The sequence below is a fragment of the Corvus kubaryi genome, unplaced genomic scaffold (genome assembly GCF_017639235.1).
Source record: "Corvus kubaryi isolate FWS band 111438036 unplaced genomic scaffold, C.kubaryi_AGA036_p1.0 37361, whole genome shotgun sequence".
NCBI lineage: Eukaryota > Metazoa > Chordata > Aves > Passeriformes > Corvidae > Corvus > Corvus kubaryi.
The window spans coordinates 2,605,398-2,626,799 of record NW_024581118.1 but is presented as its reverse complement, the minus strand read 5'-3'; positions in this window follow the sequence as shown (position 1 = coordinate 2,626,799).

Here is a 21,402-nt window from a genome sequence, read left to right as displayed (position 1 = left end):
TAACTGAGTCTCAACAGCTATCCAAACATTTCACATGTATTGCTCAAAGTATTCCCCCCCACCTTCTGTAGACACAGACATGGAATCACAAATCGTGTTTGCTGGGTCACACCAACTGTGGTGTGTGCAGTTCGCTTGGGGGAGCAGAGCTTCTTCCAGATACTCTGCCTGGGCTTCTAAGGAGCCAGAGGGAGTGGGATGGGCGTGGAGTGAAGGCAGATCCTGCAGGAAGAAGCTGGGGAGAACTGTTGGGGAGGATGAAAGTTTGGTAAGAAAGTTTCACAGGTATGTAGGCTTGGCAGAAAGATCTGTGAATGTAGAAACTGAGGATGAGGTAGAAATGAAAGCAAGTTTTGATATAGAATAAAAGATGTTTTGCTGAAACACTGACCACTGAATAACTGAGAAGGCAAAGGTTGGAGATGAGTTGGAAAGAGATTTTTAGGAATAGGACAAAGGTATGTGACTACAAACAAAGACATGTTTTTCACCAAGTAAATAAGTCTCAAGAAGAGCATAAGTAAATAGAAAACATGTCTTTACCAAAAAGAGAGATATGGCAGGCAAACAAGAAATGTTGATGTAGCAAGAAGAAGAGAGGTCTGAGAATTTTCCACTGTAAGCTTAAATTGCAATTTACTTACTCTTGTGATTGGATAATAACGACTATAATATGGTGATGGTAGTAGCTATGATAGGCTATAGGCAAATGTAAAGGTATTGTGTATGGTGCTTATTGGTTGTTATGTATTAAGATACTCTGCAAAGAAAAGTATCTAATGCTTTGTAACTTGAACAGAAAGCAGCTTCAGGTATGCCTACAAGCTGGAGCTGACACTGTAGGGCTGGCTCTGGATATCCACTCCCTGAGCTGCTGTAACTTTGCCTATGCAATAAACAGCTTTCAAGAGAGCCGCCTGAAGTCCAGACATCCTTCGTGAAACTTTCTCCTATAGAGAACTGTCATACATGAAATCCCTATTTGTGCTTGGTCTTTGCATATTAAGTGCTTTAATTAATTAATTTTGAGTTAATTATTTTTAAATTGAATGTTACAATTAACCCATCAGCCCAGGTACAAAAATCCAGTTCCATTATCAATGTTTTCATTTGTTTAAAGTAGTTTATTAATAGAGTTGCACCCTTCCCAGTTAAAATTTTCCCAGTTAAAAATCACAAACTTGCCCCTTCTCAAACTTCAAACCACCTATACACCATAAGAGTTACCTTTCCTGTGTTTACTGTATACTTTTATAAGTGTTTTGAGGTGTGTTGGATGTATTTTAATACTTTTTGTAGGTGTTTCACTTGCATTTTGATTCCAAGGCCAAAACCCCACCCAGTCTTAATAGCCAGCAGCTATTTTTAGCTACAGAGCCATTACTCTGCAGGCAAGTCCCATGGCAACCTGAATACCTGAATTTTAATGAAGGTATTGTATTCCCCTTATCTCAACTGATACCACCCCCCCCCCCCCCCCCCGACACCGATGAGCCATTGGTGGACAGAGATGATCCATCAAAGGGAAAGCACCAATCGCCTTGGACCGAAGGGGCGGGCTGTGGGCGGGCTGTGGGCGGACTGGGGGCGGAGCAAAAACTATAAAAAGGACGAAGCCGAGAGGCAGGCTCCCTCTTCTTTTTTCCCCTCTTGCTCTCTCCAGGCTAGCTCTGGGAGACATCGGTGCTGGGCATTCAAAGCCTTACCCCTTTTAAGGGGCTTTTAGTAATTTTTTAAAAAAAGTCAGCCCAGCACTGCAAGTTCTTTTTCTCTACCTGAGGTCCCGTGCTGTCCCAGCCAGAAGATCTCATATCCCTGCGCTCCTGGGGCATACCATCTACTGAGCCATAGGATCCCAAATTTTTATATTTTTCTGATTTCTGTAATTTTTCAATTTTTCTGTTTTCAATAAATTAATCTTTTTAAGAGTTGTCTCATTTCTCACAAGAACAACTTTAGGTGTGGGAGTCCTGCTTCCCTCAGTCTCTCAGCGTGTCTTCAATCTAGCTCTGGGCTCTCCCTCACGTTCTCAAAGTGCTCAGAATGGTTAGAATTCATTCCAGCAGTGACTACAAACTCAGAAGCATCAGCTGTGGGAATAGTGAGAGGCTCAGACCCTAAATAAGTTGGAAGGTAACAGATAGAGGAATGACAGGGGAAAACTACGAGAACATGGAAATATTTCCCTATTAATTATGCCGCAGTCCACTGGAGCCACTGTGCAGGTTGCAGAGAGAGGTGTCACTGCTGCTGTTCTTCATTTCTTTGTTTAGCACCTTGTCTTGGAGGCTGTGAGCAGATGCAGCATCCCCGTGGCCTAAGCAAGCTCACCACAAACCCTCTGCCTTCCACACCACAAACCCTCCACCTTCAGTGTCCGATGGAGCAGAAGATCTTCCCGTGAGCTGCTTGTGAGTTATTACAATTTCGTGGCCGAACATTTCCAATAAGTGATTCTCTAACTTCATGGAAAAAAGATCTCATCTTTCTTAAATGAGCTCTTCCTTCATCATGAACGATTTCCCAAGCTCTGTTCCCGATGCCCTGCAAGTCACAGCCAGCACACCAGTGACACAGCTTCATTCTTTTGATGAAGTCTTTCAATAATCACCTTTGCCAGTAGGCACTTTCTTTTTCCCCCACAGATATTCCATTCTTTCATTATTTTCTGGATTAGGACCAAATTTTCTGTCAGCCAGGGTTTTCCAGGATCTCATCTATAAAACTCTGAATTAGCAGACATGATTCCAAATGAGGTGTTTGATACTATCATTCCTCCAAGAGCATTTCCTTGCCCCTCCCTAACAAATTTCAAGAGTCATTTTATGATATATTGTCCTTTGTTAGCACAACAAAGTGAAACCCTGCAGATTTTAACCCATATAGAGAAGTTTAAATTCTATTTTTCATTTTATAACCTTTTGCATGGAAATTATTTTCTTTTGCAAGGGTAATGCCCATTTTAGGCACTTGACACTGAATTTAGAAAGGCCCTGGAAAAGAAAAGCATGCTTTTATAAAACTTACAACAACCTTTAGAAAAAAAAAATGAACATAAAAAATGGATTTTTTGAATAACGAATTATTTCTGGGGAAGGCTAGGAAGCTGATTTGTTATTCAGAATGGATGACCTACTGCACTTCTTCACAGTGAGCATGGAGAAAAAGATAATTGGGCTTCCTAACAATGGTATTTAGCATCAATATACAGTTAGAAGCTTCATTACTGAAGCTCTGGGTGGAAGTGACTTGGTAGCACTCTATCAGCATAGTCCCCTTCTACACAACATTTTGAAGTTAACTGCAAAAAACCAGAACAATTCAGTGCATAAAAAATCTATTAAGGCTGTACAATACTTGAATGAAGATGTGTTTACAAAGGCACTCCTCAGAACAAGGAATATTTCCCTTTATTCACAGTTCAGAGCGCAGAGTCGGTGCATTCCTGCCCCATCTCCCACAAAAATCAAACGAGGTTTTCCTCTCATGTCCTTGACTCTGCTTGGAACTCGGCCTTCAAAGCGCACCCGTGAATCTCAGTGTTTAAAGGAATGTGTAACTGCTGGCTTTAGCATTTAGCCTCGTTCATAAAACACACAGTCTATAACCTATCCTGTAATTTAAATGCAAATAATATTTAAACAAAGCTAATCTGGTGAGCTTTTGTGTGTAGAGTGATATATGGGGTGGAGCTGTTTGAGGTGCAATAGTTTACTGCTCTGAATTCCTTTTCACATCAATCATCTCTCCACATGCATCAACAATTAAAATGGTTCATGGCTGCAGGGACTATGACAAACTAACTTCATCATTTAAATGCCCATGCTAGTACCTTTGAGCATAAGAAGCTGATAGAAAATGATAAAATGTTAATTATAAGTTGTAAGCAAAACGATGTGCCTCTATTCATCAGTGACCTGCTGATTATAAATAGAGCTTGTTTGTACAGCCACCATACATCCAGCAAAACGTGCTGGGGGTGGAGGCTGGGCTTATTTAATGTTTTCTGTATAAATCAGCCGTGGCCAGCTCTGCCTGTTGCCAGGGGAAACACATTTTTACTTTGCTTTCCCATCTTATCACAAGGATATAATCGAGTAACTGTCCCTCCCCCCAGAGGAGATATGAAAAAGTTAATCAGAAAAGTAGAATTTTTCATCCTTTCCTAAAACAGGCTCGCAATGGGTGTGTCGTGATGAGCCATTCCTCTCCAGGCACTTCCTGCTCCTGTCCAGTCAAAAGGGACTGCTGACACTCATTTTTCCATCTTCCAGATGGCTCCTCAGCTCTGCAGTGTCAATTTAAATTGGTGCTGACACAACCCAAAGAGTGCATTTTTTTCCCCCTGTCCTGCAGTCAGGGTAGTGATTCTGAATTGTGTTTAAAATGATTCTCCACTTTCCTCTTCCTTGGCTGTAAACCAGCTCTCATTATTTTAGAGTACACTGTGACCATGTTATAAAAAATATCATGAGTCACTTAGATGGTCTATTTTATTTGAACTGTAGAAATGAACTGCAGAAATGAACTGCAAAACTGTAACACGAATTAGAGAGCTAGGAACATATTTTTCTTAGAATGTAGCCCTAGAATGGATTTTTTTTTTTTTTAAAGTAGAAAAAGTAGGCTTGAATGTAAGTATGTTTATACCTGTTTTCTGTAAAGATAAACTCATTTGCTACAGGACTATTTTTCTGGTGCATAATTCCATGTGTAGTTATATAAACTGATACTAAATCTATATAACAAGGTGACCTTTTTTAATCCCAAGAAACACCTGTGAAGTAATATTCTATAACTTTGCATTATTATACCATATTTTAAAACCTTTGTCTCTATTATTGTTTTTAAATTAAACTGGCCATTGCCTCACCATAGATCCTTGTTAAAAAAGGCACATTTCTGCCAATAATCACTTCCCTTTTCCTTTTTTTCCCCCGGTTTTTTGTTCTACAACTACTTTCCCAGAAGCTGATCAATACCTGGAATATTCGCACTTCCACGCTGCCAAATCCAAGAACTGTGGGTTACCTGTGAGATACGGAGCAAAATCATGACCCAGTACAGAGCAGCAGGAGTTTTCAGGCTCATATTCTTACATTTGTAACAGAGACAAGAGCAGTGGGAGTTTGGAGAAGAACAGTGAATAAGCAAGAAAAGTCACTCTATGGCAAAGCACCGTGTCAGGACAATGTAGAAAGGAAAAGGGAGCTCAAAACGAGATGGAGAGAAAGCATTCCTTTGCTTCAGTCTCAAACAGAAAATAAAAAGGCAGAAGGCCATAGCAAATCTGAAAGTGAAATGTATCTGGTGATTATAGAGATGTTTCTTTTAATCATTTTTTCGAAGTTCAGTACTTTCTATGAGGAATACATACAAAATAAAGCCACATTTAAAATTTTTAATACTGCCAAGATTTTCAGCTTAAGTGTTTTGAGGTCATGGTTTCAAGGTCTCTGAGTTGTTTGGCTCTTGGATTCTTTGGAGAAGGAAGCCAAATTGATATGGTGGATTCTTGCTCTGTCGTTGCTGCTTCTTCCTTATTAGCCTGACTTACAAACCTGATAACAGCAACTTGTTCAAAATATCTGCACAATCCATTGTCATCTCAGCTGTGCAGAAGCCTATTCTAAAATGTCAAGGGAAAAGTAACTTCCACAAGTCCTGACTCCTAATTTTAGCACCGAGAAAACCTGATTTTCCTGATGTGGACTCAAATGCAGGAAGGTTGCCTAGAAATGTAAAAGCTTTGCAAACAGAATAAATTTGATCACAGAAAGATGCTGGGATACATCCAGTGTCATGTAATTGTCCAGGGTCCAGCCAATGGTGCTGGATAACAATGCACTGGGCTTGGACATGGAATTTGTTATTGTTTAGGCTGGAAAGACAAATGTACCCATTGCATGAAGACTACTCAGAGTAAGTCCATAGCAAGAGCTCACCAGTCTTCTTGGAGTAGAAGGAAAAGCAGAAAAGGTGAGAGAACCTGGATCTCTTTGGAATCATGAATCTGACCCTGTGTCATTGGCCATTTTCCCTGGAACATTTAGTTTGGAGAAGAGCATTTTTGAGCACGTTACATGAACCACCCTGTCTTTTGTTGATACAGAATTAGGTTTGTTGCTGTTACAGGTGAGTTGAAAATGAAGAAATGGGTAGTTTAAAATGCAATTAAAGCACAGCAGATGTTTGGCTTGTTTGTTTCTGTGTTGGGGTGTTTTTAAGCATTCTGAAGTCAAAGAGGATCATGTGGATTCTGCTTGGATGAGATTACCATGCAGAGCAGCAGCTTTTTCTTTCTTTGTTTTGGTTTGGTTTTTGGCTTTTTGTTTGTTTGTTTGTTTGCAATTTTTGTGGGACTTTTTGTTTGGCTTTTTTGTTTGTTTCTGTTTGTTTGTTTCTGTTTGTTTCTGTTTGTTTTGTTTTTTTAACACATAAAGAATAAAATATGTACTTATGTTGCCATCCAGCTTCTGCAGTAGAGGATTGATAATTATGTCATTTAGCAGTGGATGTGTTCCAGTTTGTGCCCATTGTCACTGGGCACCTCTGAACTGAGCCTGGCTCTGTTCCCTTTGCACCTCCCTTCAGGTACTGACATTGATAAGATCTCCCTGAGCCTTCTCTTCTCCTGGCTGAACATTCCCAGCCCTCTCAGCCTTTCCTCATAGGAGAGGTGCTCCTAACCCTCAGTCACCCTTGTGGCCCTTCATCTGTAGTGCTGGGGAGCCCAGAGCTGGGTTCTGCACTCCAGGCACGGCCCCACCACTGCTGAAGGGACGTGTCCGATCTCTCAGGCTGTTCCCAGCACTCTTCCTAAGGCAGCCCGAGCTGCCATCAGCCTTTCCTGCAAGGGCACGTTACTGGCTCATGGTCCAGTCCTTTCTGACTGGGTGGCCCCCAGCATGTCCTGGGGCCTGGGGTTGTCCTTGCCCAGCTGCAGGACTTTGCATTTCTCCTTGTTGAACTCCGTGATGTTCCTGCCAGCCCGTTTCTCCAGACAGCTGAGGTTCCTCTGGATGGCAGCACGAGGTTCTGATCTTTTGCTGAGGTTGCAGCATCTGCCCATCCTCCAGATCCTTCATGAAGGTGTTAAACCAGCTCAAACCCAGTGTTAACCCCTGGAGTGCAGTGCTGCTCCTGGGCTCTGGATTGATTTTGGGCCGCTGATCATGATGGAAGTTTCTTGGATTTCAGTGCAAATGTCTTCATACCTACAAGTCCTGTTGGAGGGCAGGAAGGAGATTTAAGCAGCATTTGAGAGCAGTACTTGCTTATCTAAGCACACATGTAATGAGACTGCTGAAAAGACTTGGAAGAATTGTATTTTCCCCCGAGTAACCTTTTATGACAGTCACAATATGTTGCTCCCACTGTTACATTAAGTTAATGATAAAGAAAACAAATTCAGAAAAAAAACATTAAACAAAGTCAATAGATCAATCAATTATTTACAGTCTAATGGGGGAAAATTCTCTTTGAACTGAGAAGGATCTATGGCATAAATACAAAAATCAGTATGCTGAAGTCATAAGGGAGAGCTGCTGTTTGCAGCCTGCTGAATACTTGGGAGCTGTCCAGAATGAATGAATTCTACAAACTGACTGAATTCCACAGGTTGTGGCCATGATCCACGAGCAGTCCTGGGATTTGTTCTTGTGATCACAAAGTTTGAACATGAAAGGATGCTTCTTCTGCAACTCAATGCAACCTGCTCTGGAGGAAGGCGTCCCTGCTCATGGCAGGAGATTGGAACTGGATGCTCTTTAAGACTGGATGATCTTTACAGCCCAAGCCATTAAATGATTCCATGAATTCTGACAAAAAGCAGTAACTGAGTAAATTCTTTTCCCCCCCAAAATGCATTCCTCTTGAACTACCCTGTCCCAAATGTCCCCACTATTACTTGTAAGCCAGCTTGAAGTTTTCTTCAAAAGGATAGCAAAGGTTTTTTCACTTGGCACCAATGTCTCTTGATCTGGGCACCTGCAGATATTGTTATTCCATGATTTCGTGTTTCTTCAAAGCTGACAAATAAACTTGCTTGGGGTTTTGCCACTACTAGCTTCCTCCATCATTTTTCTTCCCAAGCCATCGATGCCTTAAGAGCATCTGCTTTGGCACATTTCAGTGAAATGGAGCTGCAGAGGTGCTGATAATGAGAGAGATGTCCCCTGACATCATTCCAGCAAGCCAGGGATGCCAAACTGATGAAAGGGCTTTGGACTAGCACAGTATCAGAAAGGTGGAATTGCTGAAACACAAAACTGTACCCCGCTGTCACAAGTGCTGACCTGGCAGGGCAGACGTAGCCCCACCTCACTCTCACAATGCCACAGTGATGTTTTTGGCCTCAGGAATTCTTCTGCCATGACAGCAGGTCACCAGAAGGAAGGAGAGATGCACAAAAGCTTTAAATAAGTCCTATGTGACTGCTTGCTTTTAGAAGCCTAACGTTAAAACAGGGCATTACTGATTCAGAACCTCGGGTGTCCTGCGCTGGGGAAATTATTTCTGTAAGAGCTCTTTAAAAAAAAATCCTTTTTTTTTGTTTTTTCATCCATGGCCATCTTTCACATTGCATCTGTGGTTGGGAGGGGTGAAAAAAAGACTTCCTTCTTCACCTCTCCCTCCCAAGAATTTTCAGGAATGCTGAAAATTTATCCACAATTTACTGAGCACTGCACATAACAAATGTTTCTCATATCCATCTACATCTACGTGTTCAAATTAGCAAGAAAGAAGCAAACAAATCAGCAATTTCACTTTCAGTTCTGTAATTTTTCAAAATAACCTTTAAAAAGGTAGAGTTCTAATGAAAACTATCTGCTTGGCTCTAATCCTGGATCCTTCTTTGCGTTCTACCCCCACTGTGTTGTTCCCCCATTTAATTTATATGACACAATGCTCCATTAGTGACATTCCACAAGACTTTCAGTGAAAGACTGATTGTAAAAATGGGAAGGCTGCGTGTTTTGGAAACAAGATGTAGTTGTTAGGGCTTGTGATTGAAGGCTAATCACCATAAACATAAATCCAGGAATGATCAGAGGTGCAATGGCAGGCAGGGGAACCCTAAAAACAGAATGAGTGGAAATAGATGACTCCTTTTCTCCACCCCTCAGGGGCTGCCTGAGGACAGGGACTGCTCTTGGCACTGCTGGGAAACACACCAGCATGAGCCAGGCAAAGAAACTCCCAGGGCTGTACAGGTGCAATCGAGCCTTTATGTGACTTTGTCCCCCAGGATTAAGGATGGCAAATCAAATATGTTTATATAAATGGTTTGTTTAGATTAATGATGATAATTATAATGATTAGACTACAGATCTTAATCAGAATTATTTACTGCACAGTATAGGCAGCTCTAACTACTACTACAGTGCACTCTTTGTTGAAGCAATGATATTAAAGCTGGCAGAATCATTAGTCAGTAGAGATTGATGTTACTCACCCGTCCCAGTGACTGTGGGCAAATCTCTTTAGCTCAGCCTTGAGGAGTGACCTTGAGGGGTGTCCTCACTCCAGGGAAGAACCTCCACACACATGCCAAGAAAGAGCTGAAGATCCCTCTCCTAAAAATTGGGACTGGGTTTTTACAGTATAAAGTGTTGGGCTGTCAGTCAGATGCCCCCAGGCTGTGCCAGCTCAGCAGCTTTAGATCAGGTGTCAGCACTAGAACTTATTGGCTCCTCTGTCAGGAACTCTGGAAACATTGTTCTTTGGGATGTTTAACTTTGGGATGGATGAGTCAGGCTGGTCTCAGCATCCTTCAACCCCCAAAGCGATCCCCATCTCCATTGCTCTGATCACTTGGCAAACAGGGAATTATCCGAGCTCTGTTGCCCCCCCACACATCCGTCCTACAGGTGCACTCCAGTGCTAGTGAGCTCCAGGTGAAGAACAGGAGCGAGCCATCCATGCTGTTTCCAACGGGGTGTGTTTCCAGCTCTGGTGTGGTCTTCCACCTTTGCCAGGAAGCGAAAAGCAGCAGTAACTCAGCACACAGCAGGGATCTGCTGGTGCCTGGTTCAACATCAAACTGTCCCACTGGCACCCAGAAGCTCTTTGGTGCAGATGTAAAACCTCATTTTGGCTTAACTGAAAGAACCCCCACAGAACTGTGAAAAAGCCTCAGAAAGTTGAATTCCTGTGGCCACCAGTCCACTCCTCAAACCAGACTCTCCAAATCCCTACAATTCCTGCCTCATCAAGGATTGCCATGGGTCCCAGAGACTGCTGTGGAAGTTCTCCTATGAGCTACGTTAAACCAGTTCGGGGTGTTGATGCCATGATGGTTTTATGCCTTTTCTTTTATACCCCTTTTATACCTTTTTACAACTTCTGTATTCTTAGTGCTCTTTGCCTACTTTCTTGGACTTGTTTGTTCAGCTGGGAGTCTCAACATTTTAGAAGCTTCGTAGGTAGGGATCAGTGTGCCCCAGAGCCCAAGGTCCTCTCCAGAACACATTCTGTAAACCAAGATAGAACCATCCAGGGGAAGGTTCCTTGGGGAGGGGGGCTCACTCGAGCCTCTCATTGGGGAATGTTTGATAGATGTGCTAATTAGTAACACCTATAATGTTAGACCAGATCTTTTGTGGGTGTGCATTGTGGTGTGCATGGAGGTGCATTCGACCTGGACATGTGCACCTAAGGATCCTTAAAATAAATACCAAGGTAAAATCCCTTTTCCCCTTCTAACTGTGTATGACTCTTGATTTTAAGACCAGGAAAAGGCATCACTGTTGTAGCCCCACCGGATGCCCTCCCCTGTCACAGCAGAACTGAACATTAAAAAACTAATCAGGCATCTTTCAGGCACGTGTGCCAGGCCAGTTCACAACTTCCATTGCACTTGCTCAGTTTTATGAAGGGAGTCTTTGAAATGACTCTCAGATGCTTTTACAATGGTAATCTCAAGACTATTAAGTGATTAATGTGATCATTTGGACAGAAAGTCAAAGTTTGCCAGGCAAAGTGACACAAAATGCTCTGTTGTAAGAGAGATTTCAATTTTATAAAGGTGAACATTTATTGTGCTGTCAGTGTTTAGAAACACACAGCTTTAAACTTGGACAAAAATAAGGTTAAAATGCCTTTTGTAAAATGGCTAATTCCAGCCTGCATGAGTAAAGGATTTTCAGTTAATAGATGTGAAGATAATCTTATCTAGTGCCATGATTCCTTCCTGAACAGATTAGAACTCTTTTACTAATCACACTGTTTGTTAGGCAGTGGATAAAGTAAAAAAATGTGCTTTCTTCAGGATGAAGCACGCTTCCACCCGTCCTCAGTACCATGAGTTTGTCAGATGAGGGCATCCTTTGCAGGTTGGATTTACCAAGGGAAAAGCCAGGCAAAGTCATGATACAAAAAGAACAATGATTTTGGTAGAACTGTTTGGTTTTCCTTGTGAGTTTTTTTTTTTTGGGGGGGGGGGGGGTTCTTTCCAGTTGCCTGCATCAACCCCTAAATATGGCATTTCAGTGCAATTTAAAAATCAGAGATATTTGCACCCTTCCTGTTAAACCCTCAGATCCTGGTCTTGCAGAACACAGCCTTTGAGCTGCAATGCCAGAGAATAATGACAAGCTATCTTCTCAAATAGTTTTGGGTATGAAACCTCTGGTACTTCATTAGTGTTTTCACCTGAGGGTTCTAAAATCCCATCTCTCAAGATTCCTTCTGTAAAGTCTCTTTGAACTTTTTAGCATAAAATGCTAAAATTTGAAAGAATCCCTAGGAAGGTCTTGACAGTTAACTTCTCATGCATATGTGATAAGTACTTTGAAAAATAAATTAGCCTTTTGCCACTCTTGAAGAGGACAGGTTTTTTTAAAAACAAAAGTTAGCTTTGGCAGTCCGTAAGCATAAAACTGTCCTTTTATGATTAAATTTAATTGCTGATAAATAGAAAGGGAGAGAAAAACATATCCCCCCTTTGGCAAACACTTAATAGACGTAGACTGGGAGAGACTGCTAGAACACATTTACCAGTAAAACCAGCTATTTTTCCCCTTGACTCTTTTTGTTCTGTCTACTCAGAAAGCATTTTAACCAGAAAACCACTCTTATTTTTTTCCTTGGGATTTTTCTTTTTTCCTCCCTACATTGATAGTGTAGTTCTTCAGATAGTTTGAAAATGTTTCTCAGTCAGATATTCACCTGGGCTTTTTCTCCTGTGTATTTATTGAGAAATGCCTGGAGCTGAGCTGTACAGCTCTACTTTTTAGGAGAAAAAGGATCCATTGGCAAACTAAATTTACTCTGATAAAGATTTCAAATATCAGTTTGCAGCAACTACGAAGTACATCTGAGAAGGATAGTGTGTTGGTTTGGTTTTTTTTTTTACAAATTATAGTACTCTTGAATGTCTTCTGTAGCTTCTGCAACACTTTTCTCAGTAAGTCTTCTAAGTTTCAGATATGCACAATCCTCCTTAGGCCTTTTGTAGGAATTATCACATTACTTAAAAATACGAACAGAAACACAGAGGTTGGACATGCACTTGGGCTAGCAGAGAAAGGGAATTATAAGTAAATCTGTTGGCTGGTTCCTTTTTCTTCTCTAGTTCAGTCCTGCTCTTTTTCCTTCTGTGCCAAAGGTCTACTCCAAAGCCTGTCCCAGGCAATAAAAGTCTTTCCCCTGGTTTTCAGTGGACAACGCTTCAGCAGTTCAGAGTGTTGCTGATGCATTTACATCTTCTGAGGTAAATTAGTTGCTCGCAGCTAATTTATTGCAGCCATGAAAACCCAGCCACTTTCCAATTCTTGGCTTTTATAGATCAGCTAGCATTTGGGATTGAGGAGATAAAAGCTGCTAAAGAATCAATTGGTTGAACAAGTAGAATGTATGGAAAAAAACATTAGGAAAGCTCAATGATGTACTACATTAACATTAAACATCAATAAGAACAGGGAAGCAAAGCACCAGCAATTCTCTTTTATACACAAGGAAGAGGATAAATAGAACCCAAAGGCATGAGAGATCTGGGTTAGGTCCCTTAACTCTGAAAAGAAGTAAGGGAACTCTAACACAGTTTGGCTAACCCTTCTTTTTTTCTTGCACAAGAAAGGAAAACTTATAAATTAAAAAGCTTCAGGGTTTCTTTTATATATCCTACATATCTTGACTGTATTCTATATCACTATATGAACATGATACATATCCACCACCTTACTCACGGTCATTACTTTCAATTTATGGCAAGACAAGCTCTCTCCATCCCTTAATTAGCAGTAATGAGGTAATGGCAATGGCCATCTGCTCTGATTAGGGGAATCAGTGACAAGAGCTGCTCGCACTCACCTCGTGTTTGCTCAGTGCTCTGAGGTGCTGCATTGCAAGAGCCCTTCTCAGACAGGGAGTTCCATCTCTCCTGCTTGAAAACACCCAGTGCAAAGTTTTCCTAGGACTTGTTATGTGCTCTCGTGTTTCCAGGCTGGGATTAGAGGAACAGAGGAGCTGCTCAGCATCAAACCCACAGTGCCTTAGCTTTGCTTTCCCACAGCTGCTCAAGAAGCAAAACTCCAAACAACGATTCCGTAAAAATCTTTGAAAATCCAGACATAAATCTCCCTGTATATAGATCTCAGTCTGAGAATGTTTCTCAGGGAAACAAGGGAGCTCCCAAAGTCTTTCTCCAGTTTTTCACATTCCGTTGTTGGCAGGTGTTAACAGACTAAACCTGTTCATAGTTCCTTACTTTGCTTTTGAGTGGCCAAATGAAGTTCAGCAAGGCCAAGTGCTGGTGCTGCACCTGGGTGGGGCAATCCCAGGCACCAATCCAGGTTGGGCAGAGGATTTGGAGGAGTTTTAAGGTCCCTTCCACCCCCAACCAGTCTGTGATCTTGTAAAATTTACATTTTGATTAATTATTTTTCAGTTATTGTAATATATATATGTGTGTATGTATATATATATAATATGCTTGATTTAATTGTGTAAGGATTAATGTTTACATTTACATGTTTATATACACATCACATGTAAATTGTACAAGTTTTATCCTTAATGAGAAGGAGATTCCTGCGTAGGAGACAGAGGAGAAGTTTAAAATCTTCATTTCTGTCTCTTAGTGGCTTTCAAAATGTTGAATACTTGCTTTCTTTGTGTTACTTTCCATTCCCTGGTAAATTGGGATAACATTTAACTCCTCTGTAAAGCACTCTGCTATTTATAGCAGGTAATACAGCTTAGGAAGAAACTATGAGGAAAACATGTAGTTGCATTTTTTTGTGTGTAGGCCTTGCACTTCTTCAGCATTCAGAATGCTGGAGAAACTGAAAGGTGATGAGATCCCTGGAGAATCAAGGCAATATGTGAGTTAGTCTTGAATGTGCTTGTTTGGGTGAAAAATGGGGGAAATAACCTTAATCATCTCCCTCAAAAAATATATTTTCTTAGTGATTCTTGATTCTTGTTACACCAAGAGCAGGATGATAACTACCAATTAATGCACCTCGGGTCACAGTTTGGAGCTTTCCATTTACAGATTATTGTACAGATTTCCAGTTACAGTTATTATGACTTTAAACCCATGTTTGTATAAAAAAAAAATATTGCAAGATCTATCAAGAGCACAGAGAGGAATGTAATTTTTTTTATTTTTACTTTAGCAAAACAGGTACAACAGGAAAAATAAGACATGGCATTACGGACTGATTTGTATCACATTATTCCAAGTGCATTTCTCTGGATGTTAACTTCTGTGGCCTGGGTTGCTGTTACTGCATATCAATCATCAATTCACCTTTATTGACTATGGCCATTTAAGTCTCTGAATGACACATGTATAATACATAGGCAACCATACTCAAATGACACATTTACTGCCTGTATTACAGAAGAGAAGTGAAGTTCAGGGACTGTGTGCACTGGAATTGTAACCAGCAAGGTTCTGCTCCACGTGGATGCAAAGTCAGACCTCAAGAGAGGGAAAATCCTTGGTTATCCTATCTGTAAAAGTAGAAACCTTCCTTCTTAGTGTTAGTTTTTCATATTGGACTAGGTTTTACATAATTTGGGATGCCCTTTATCTGTAAAGATTACATTACAAGGGGGAGTCAGTGGATGTTACCATGAAAAATGGAACTCATAGAATGGCTTGGGTTGGAAAGGACCTTAAAGATCATCTAATCCTCCCCTCCTGCCACAGGCAGGGACACCTTCCACTATCTCAGGCTGCTCCAAGCCCTGTCCAACCTGGCCTTGGACACTTCCAGGGATGGGGCAGCCACAGCTGCTCTGGGCAACCTCTACGTCTGTTTCAGTGTTCTCACCATAAAAAAATTCTGACTTGAATCCAGTGTAAATCTATCCCTTGTTGTTTGGTTTAAAACCATTGTCCCTTGTCCTGCCACCTCAGGCTCTGGTAAAAAGTCTTTCATCCTCTTTCTTAAAGCTGTTTTGCACATCGAAAGGCTGCAATAAAATCCCACTGGAGCCTTTTGTTCTCCAAGCTAAGGAACCTCAATTCCCTCAGAATTCCTAAAAATGAAAAAGGTGTTCTTGTCCTCTGACCTTTGTGTGGCTCTCCTCTGGACTTGCCCTGACACTTCTATTACTTCCCTTAATTAACATCCACAGTACAAATGTTATTTATAGATTTGAAGGAAGAACACACACAAATGAATTTCATAAAAGCATACTTACTTCATTAACCACAGACAACCTAAAAGGAAACCAGGATGTTTCCCTGCTCCAGCTCCAAACCTGCTGCAAATTTAGAGAAGCTTGTTCAAAAAAAAGAGGTGTCTATGCTCACTCAAAGAACATGTACAACTGTAGTAAAATGTCAATTGTTGGTTCTGAGTTCTACTTTTTATTAATTTTATGGTTTCAAAATTACTTTCAAAATACTCTTACTCATGTAATTTTTCCAAATCAACCACTGAAACAGAGTTAAATATAGAACGTGGCAACCTGTACTGTTAATATTATTAGCAAACCAAAGTTTCTAGGAGCTGCTAGACTTAATACCAGCTTCTTGCCTGAGAAATATTTGCTATTGAAAAACTTCCAATGCAAATCACTGGAACACCAGGTAAAGCAGATGCCAGGCTGAATTTTTAACAAGCTATGTAGAAACCTTGATATACAGCAAACTCTATAATGAAACAAATGTTCGATGTTAATTCAGGTCACAAATAAAAGCCACTTGATAAAACTTAATGGCAAAGTTGAATTTTAAAGTGCTCTTAGGATGATTAATGCTTGGAAGAACATATGAGACTGTTCAGTGTTTTAGATGGCCCTGAAAAATAACATCAATGTATGGAAAGTACTTCAATTTCTCCATCTCGTCCTCCTTGAGTACAAACCAGCCAGTTCATCTTTCTGCTCCTAAGCTGATGCTTTATCTCAGTTGATGTCTCAAACATGTTCATTGCTGAAGGGTTTGCACTTGTCCTAGATGAGATTTTTCTCTAGGAAGGCAGCTATAAAAAGCAGGGTTGCATTTTAAAAATAACTCAAAACAGAAGGGTGCACTGAAAACTTCTCTGTTTCCATAACCATGTTAGCCAGCTTCTGTCCCATTGCTCTAAAAGCATGTACAAGGACAGCGAGTTGTCCATTTACCTTATTAAAAGGGATGTGTTTTGGGCAGAATTCATAATTAGGAACCCATTTGAAAATTATTGTCATTCACATTACTAAAAATGGACGTCAAGCCACTGACACTTTGTCTTGTTGATAAATATTTATTTTTTAAATAGTAGACACTGAACCCATTAAATGTACCAGAAGATGAAGATTGAATTATAGTTCTCTGGCAGCAGTTAAGCTGGTGACTGATTTTTGCATCCCTGTTGAACATTAGGCGAGGGGGTACATTTGTGAGCAAGATTTGTGCAGGTGGGGTCAGGATTTGACCCTGGAATATTTACTATGCTAAGACAGGGAGGAATATGTTCATCAGGTGATATTTCATTAGACCCAGCAGCAACTCTGTCTCTGCAGAACATTTACACTACAAAGGATCACGTGTTCCAGAGGTTACATATTTCACACCACAAAATAATTTATTTCAGTGTGACATAAGAGCTTCAGCAAGTTACGCAACTGCAGAATCTTTTAGAAAGAATAATAATTGGAAATATGAAATAGAAAGATTTCCTACTGAAAATTCTCATGGAAACAGGTCAAATATTCAAAGGCAGTCTTCATTTAAAGAAACCCCAGTCCTCCAGTACAACACAGAACCATAGAATCATTAAAATTGGAAAAGACCTCCAAGATCATCAAGTCCAACCTTATCAACATCAAGAACCCCAATCTTCAACTCGTTGCAGAAAGTGCAAAGGGAGAGAGTGGTAACAGATTTACTTTTCCCCAACATATTATATCTTCAAAGGAGGAAAAGTGTTCCCTAATGGTTTATCAATAAGAACATGCCAATTGTTAAATAATATGCTCTCTGAAATTCATGCAGAAATAACACTCCCTTGTGGAAGTGAGGAAAGCCAATCTGAAATCAAATAAACCCCAGTGAGTAAGTAAGAGAAATAAGTTTCTGATTCTACAGGCTGCAAGGCAAATGGTAACCTCAGAGAAAAGTTTGGATAGATTAATTAAAATAAACATCTTTAATATCCATCAGTTAGTTATCTGCTGACTTTGCTTTAGTATTCTCTTGACAAAAACTTGAATAATTAAGACCAAAACAAGTATCACTTCCTCCTTTATTTGACGTGTCAGTTTGGGCACTATGTTGTTCACACCAGATGAAACTAGATAGTCAGTAAAAAAGTAGAAGCAGGAATGAGGTCATGGGCTGGAATTGCTGCGAATTTAAAATGGGCTTAGACAGAATGACAGAACCTGTCTCTAAAACTGAGATCCAAGTCTTCCCCCTCCAACTGCAACTAAATGTGATGCACACACCCCAGTTCTCACATTTAGGTTAGATATTACACAAGGAATCCTTCCCTGGGAGGGTGGGCAGGCCCTGGCACAGGGTGCCCAGAGAAGCTGTGGCTGCCCCTGGATCCCTGGCTGTGTCCAAGGCCAGGCTGGATGGGGCTTGGAGCAACCTGGGACAGTGGGAGGTGTCCCTGCCCATGGCAGGGGCACAATGAAATGATCTTTAAGGTCCCTTCCAACCTAAACCACCCTGTGATTCTACGATGAAAATCCGTGCAGAAAAGGAGCATTACAGGGCTTCAGAAACTGCAAAAGTGGTTCCCATTTTCGGAGAGTTTAAATTTCCCAAGTGTTCATGAGAAAACTCGTGGGCTGATGTGACAGCGTTATTTTCTGTAGTGTGGTGTCCCACCGTAGAAGTAATTCTGGGAATAAAAACAACGAGATGCTGCAATCCCTTGAAACAAAAATCCTGCTTCTTTAGAACAAAACGTAAATTTAAGCAGCAGATGATGCCTTTTTTTCAAAGAATTTGACAGAAAATATTTTCTTGTGTACATGTGAGAGTTTGTTTAAATTGGTAAGAGAAGGATTTAATAAGAACAGAGAGACTGAGTTTTCCTTTTGATTTTTTTTGTTTTATAGAAAGGCACTTATTATTCTAAGACAGGCATCTACTCCACAGTATTCCTGAATTGACTGCACCATTAAAACACAGCAATCAGCTGCACAGTAAAGTGCTATCAGGATACCAAACACTGCAAGTGAAATTAAGCAGCTGCTACAGTGATCATCAGGATTTAGATTTTTGTCCCTACACAAATGAGAAATAAGATAAACATAGAGAAATTAAGAAAAACTGATATAGATCACACTGGCATGATTAGGAATGTGACATTTAGAGCTGAAAATTAGCATATTTGTGATGCTACCTAACAAGAAAATGAAAATATTGTATAATGCATTACCAATATCTGACTTCCCCCGTGGTCTGATGGTGCAGTTCACATGATGTTTTAGACATGACGTGTCCTCTGTGATATTTTTATACTCAGATATATGAGCCCAATTAGTTTATTTGACAACTCACTTTCTTTAGGATTCTGTAAAGAAATAAGTGCTTGTTTGTTTTCGTAACAAATGACAGCCATTATGAGTTTATTCACAGAGACTGTCAATGTTCCTTCAAGATAGTCATATGTGACTTCCAAAACCAAGAAAAAGCTTCAAAAATTTGTCTATCCAAGATTAAAGCATCATTTGGAGTTCAGGAGAAGAAAGCATTACAGGAGCTGATTCTCTCAGAGTTTTCAGAGACTTTTGATTTGTACTGCAAGGATCCTCATTAGGAGGCCAGACAGTCTTACCTCTGTGACAGACACGATGCCAGAGAATCAGGGAATACTCAGAGAGTTTTCTGTCAGAGTCATGAATTTATAAAAACCTTTATGGGTTTGCTGGTTAAGATGCAGAAACTAAAGATACGGAATGTTATTAATCCATATATTCTGAAAGGTGAAACCATCCTGGTACCAAAGTCTTCTGAAACTTCACTTTCAAGCCAGGAAAGATTTGTTTTTGCAGACTCAATATCTAAATGTGTAAAATTGAAATCTTGATCTAGGGAAGATCAAGATTTAGATCTAGACCTAAATTAAATGCATCTAGTAAGAACTGCTTGCAAGGATCTGCACAGTTGTATAGTCCACAGTGTCTGGGTAGATATCAATATAGTAAGAGAAATTAACTATTTACCATGGAGCTGAGCAGTATTTGCTCAGGGTTGAACTACTTCAAATTGATGTTTCGGAGCACAAGTCTGATGAAAAGTGGCTGAGGGAGCTGGGAAAGGGGCTCAGCCTGGAGCAAAGGAGGCTCAGGGGGGACCTTGTGGCTCTGCACAACTCCCTGACAGGAGGGGGCAGCCGGGGGGGGTCGGGCTCTGCTCGCAGGGAACAGGGACAGGAGGAGAGGGAACGGCCTCAGGCTGGGCCAGGGGAGGCTCAGGTTGGATATTGGGAGTATTTCTTCACAGAAGGGATGTTCAGGAATTGGAACACTCTCTGCCCAGGGCAGTGGTGGAGTCCCTGTCTTTGCACGTGTTCGAAAAACCTGTGGCTGTGGCACTGGTTTAGCTGTGAAAATTTTGGTGGCACTGGGTTGATGTTTGAACTTGATGATCTTGTGGTCTTTTCCAGCATTAATGACTCTGTGAATCTCTGATTCTTTGCCTAAACTCTGTTCTCGTGCCAGATGAACATCCTGGCTTTCACAAAAACCCAAAATCATAAAATCCAAACAATGTCTGCACACTCTTTCTGGGACTTCATGGAAACTTTGAGGCATTAGCACCAGGAAATGTGCTGTCTCATGGTTCAGATGTTGCACGTGTGACCCTGTCAGTATGTGCAGGCGAGGTCACTGTCTGGAATATCTCTGGAGTCACGGTTCTGAATGGAGAATTCACCAGTGAAATGGGAGGTGGAACACTGTGAGCACCCAACAGGGCTTTGAGCCATTCCCACACATCCTGTCAAGGGATATCAGGGAGATCAGCTCTCCCCTCTGATTCCACATCTGTCCCTATCAAATTTCATGCCACTGATGGCTGCCCAATGCTCCAGTCTGTCTAGATCCTCCAGCAAGACCATGCTACCCATCAAAATGTTACCTGTTAAACATTTCTGCTCGGTCCTTGGAGTTTCCAAGCACTGCAGCAACAACTGCGATGAGAAATACACTTTCTTTTGTGATACTCGATGTCAGAATATCATGGGAAAGCGAAATTATGAGTAAGAAACACTATGCTAAAAAAAACCCCAAACACTTTCATCTCAGAGTTCCTAATAAAGATGTGTTTGCTTTGCATGCGGTAGCTGAGAATAAAAATAAAGCAATAATACACAGCTAATTGAATACAGTGTTTTGTTACAGGCAAAAGCTTGTTAATAAACAAACATCTATTCCTATCCATTGAAGACAATCAGGCATGAGAAGAGCCTTTGGCTGAGGAAACTCTTGAGTGGGCTGCAGAGCCTTTTAGGTGCTTACAACACCAGAGCTTTTTGACATTTATTTGAATACTTTCAAAAAGTACTTTGAAAATCCCAGTAAATCAAGCCTGCGATGTGCTTCCCTGGTACATGACTGTCAGCTCCCATGACAGGTTCAAAGAACACTGAAAACATCAAAAAGGCCTAATTCCTAAAATAAGATTTTTCATAAATTTAAGGTATTGTCTTATTGGAATATATTTCACCTAATTTACCACAAATTAAATACTGTGTGGAGCATAAATTTTCTTCAAACTGAATTTAATAATATCTTCTTGAGGTCTTTGCTAAAGCCTGACCTCTTTTTTTTTTTTTAAAGTATTTGAAGTAAATCATTAGTTAACAAGTTCAAACCCCCAGTATTCTTAGTTATTTTTACTCTTTTTGCTTAGTGTTTGCTATAAAAGAATGGAAAATTAAGTTATTTCTCAGCTCTGCATCTCCCTTTGAGTCCTTCTTTGGCTTTTCTCCACCTAAA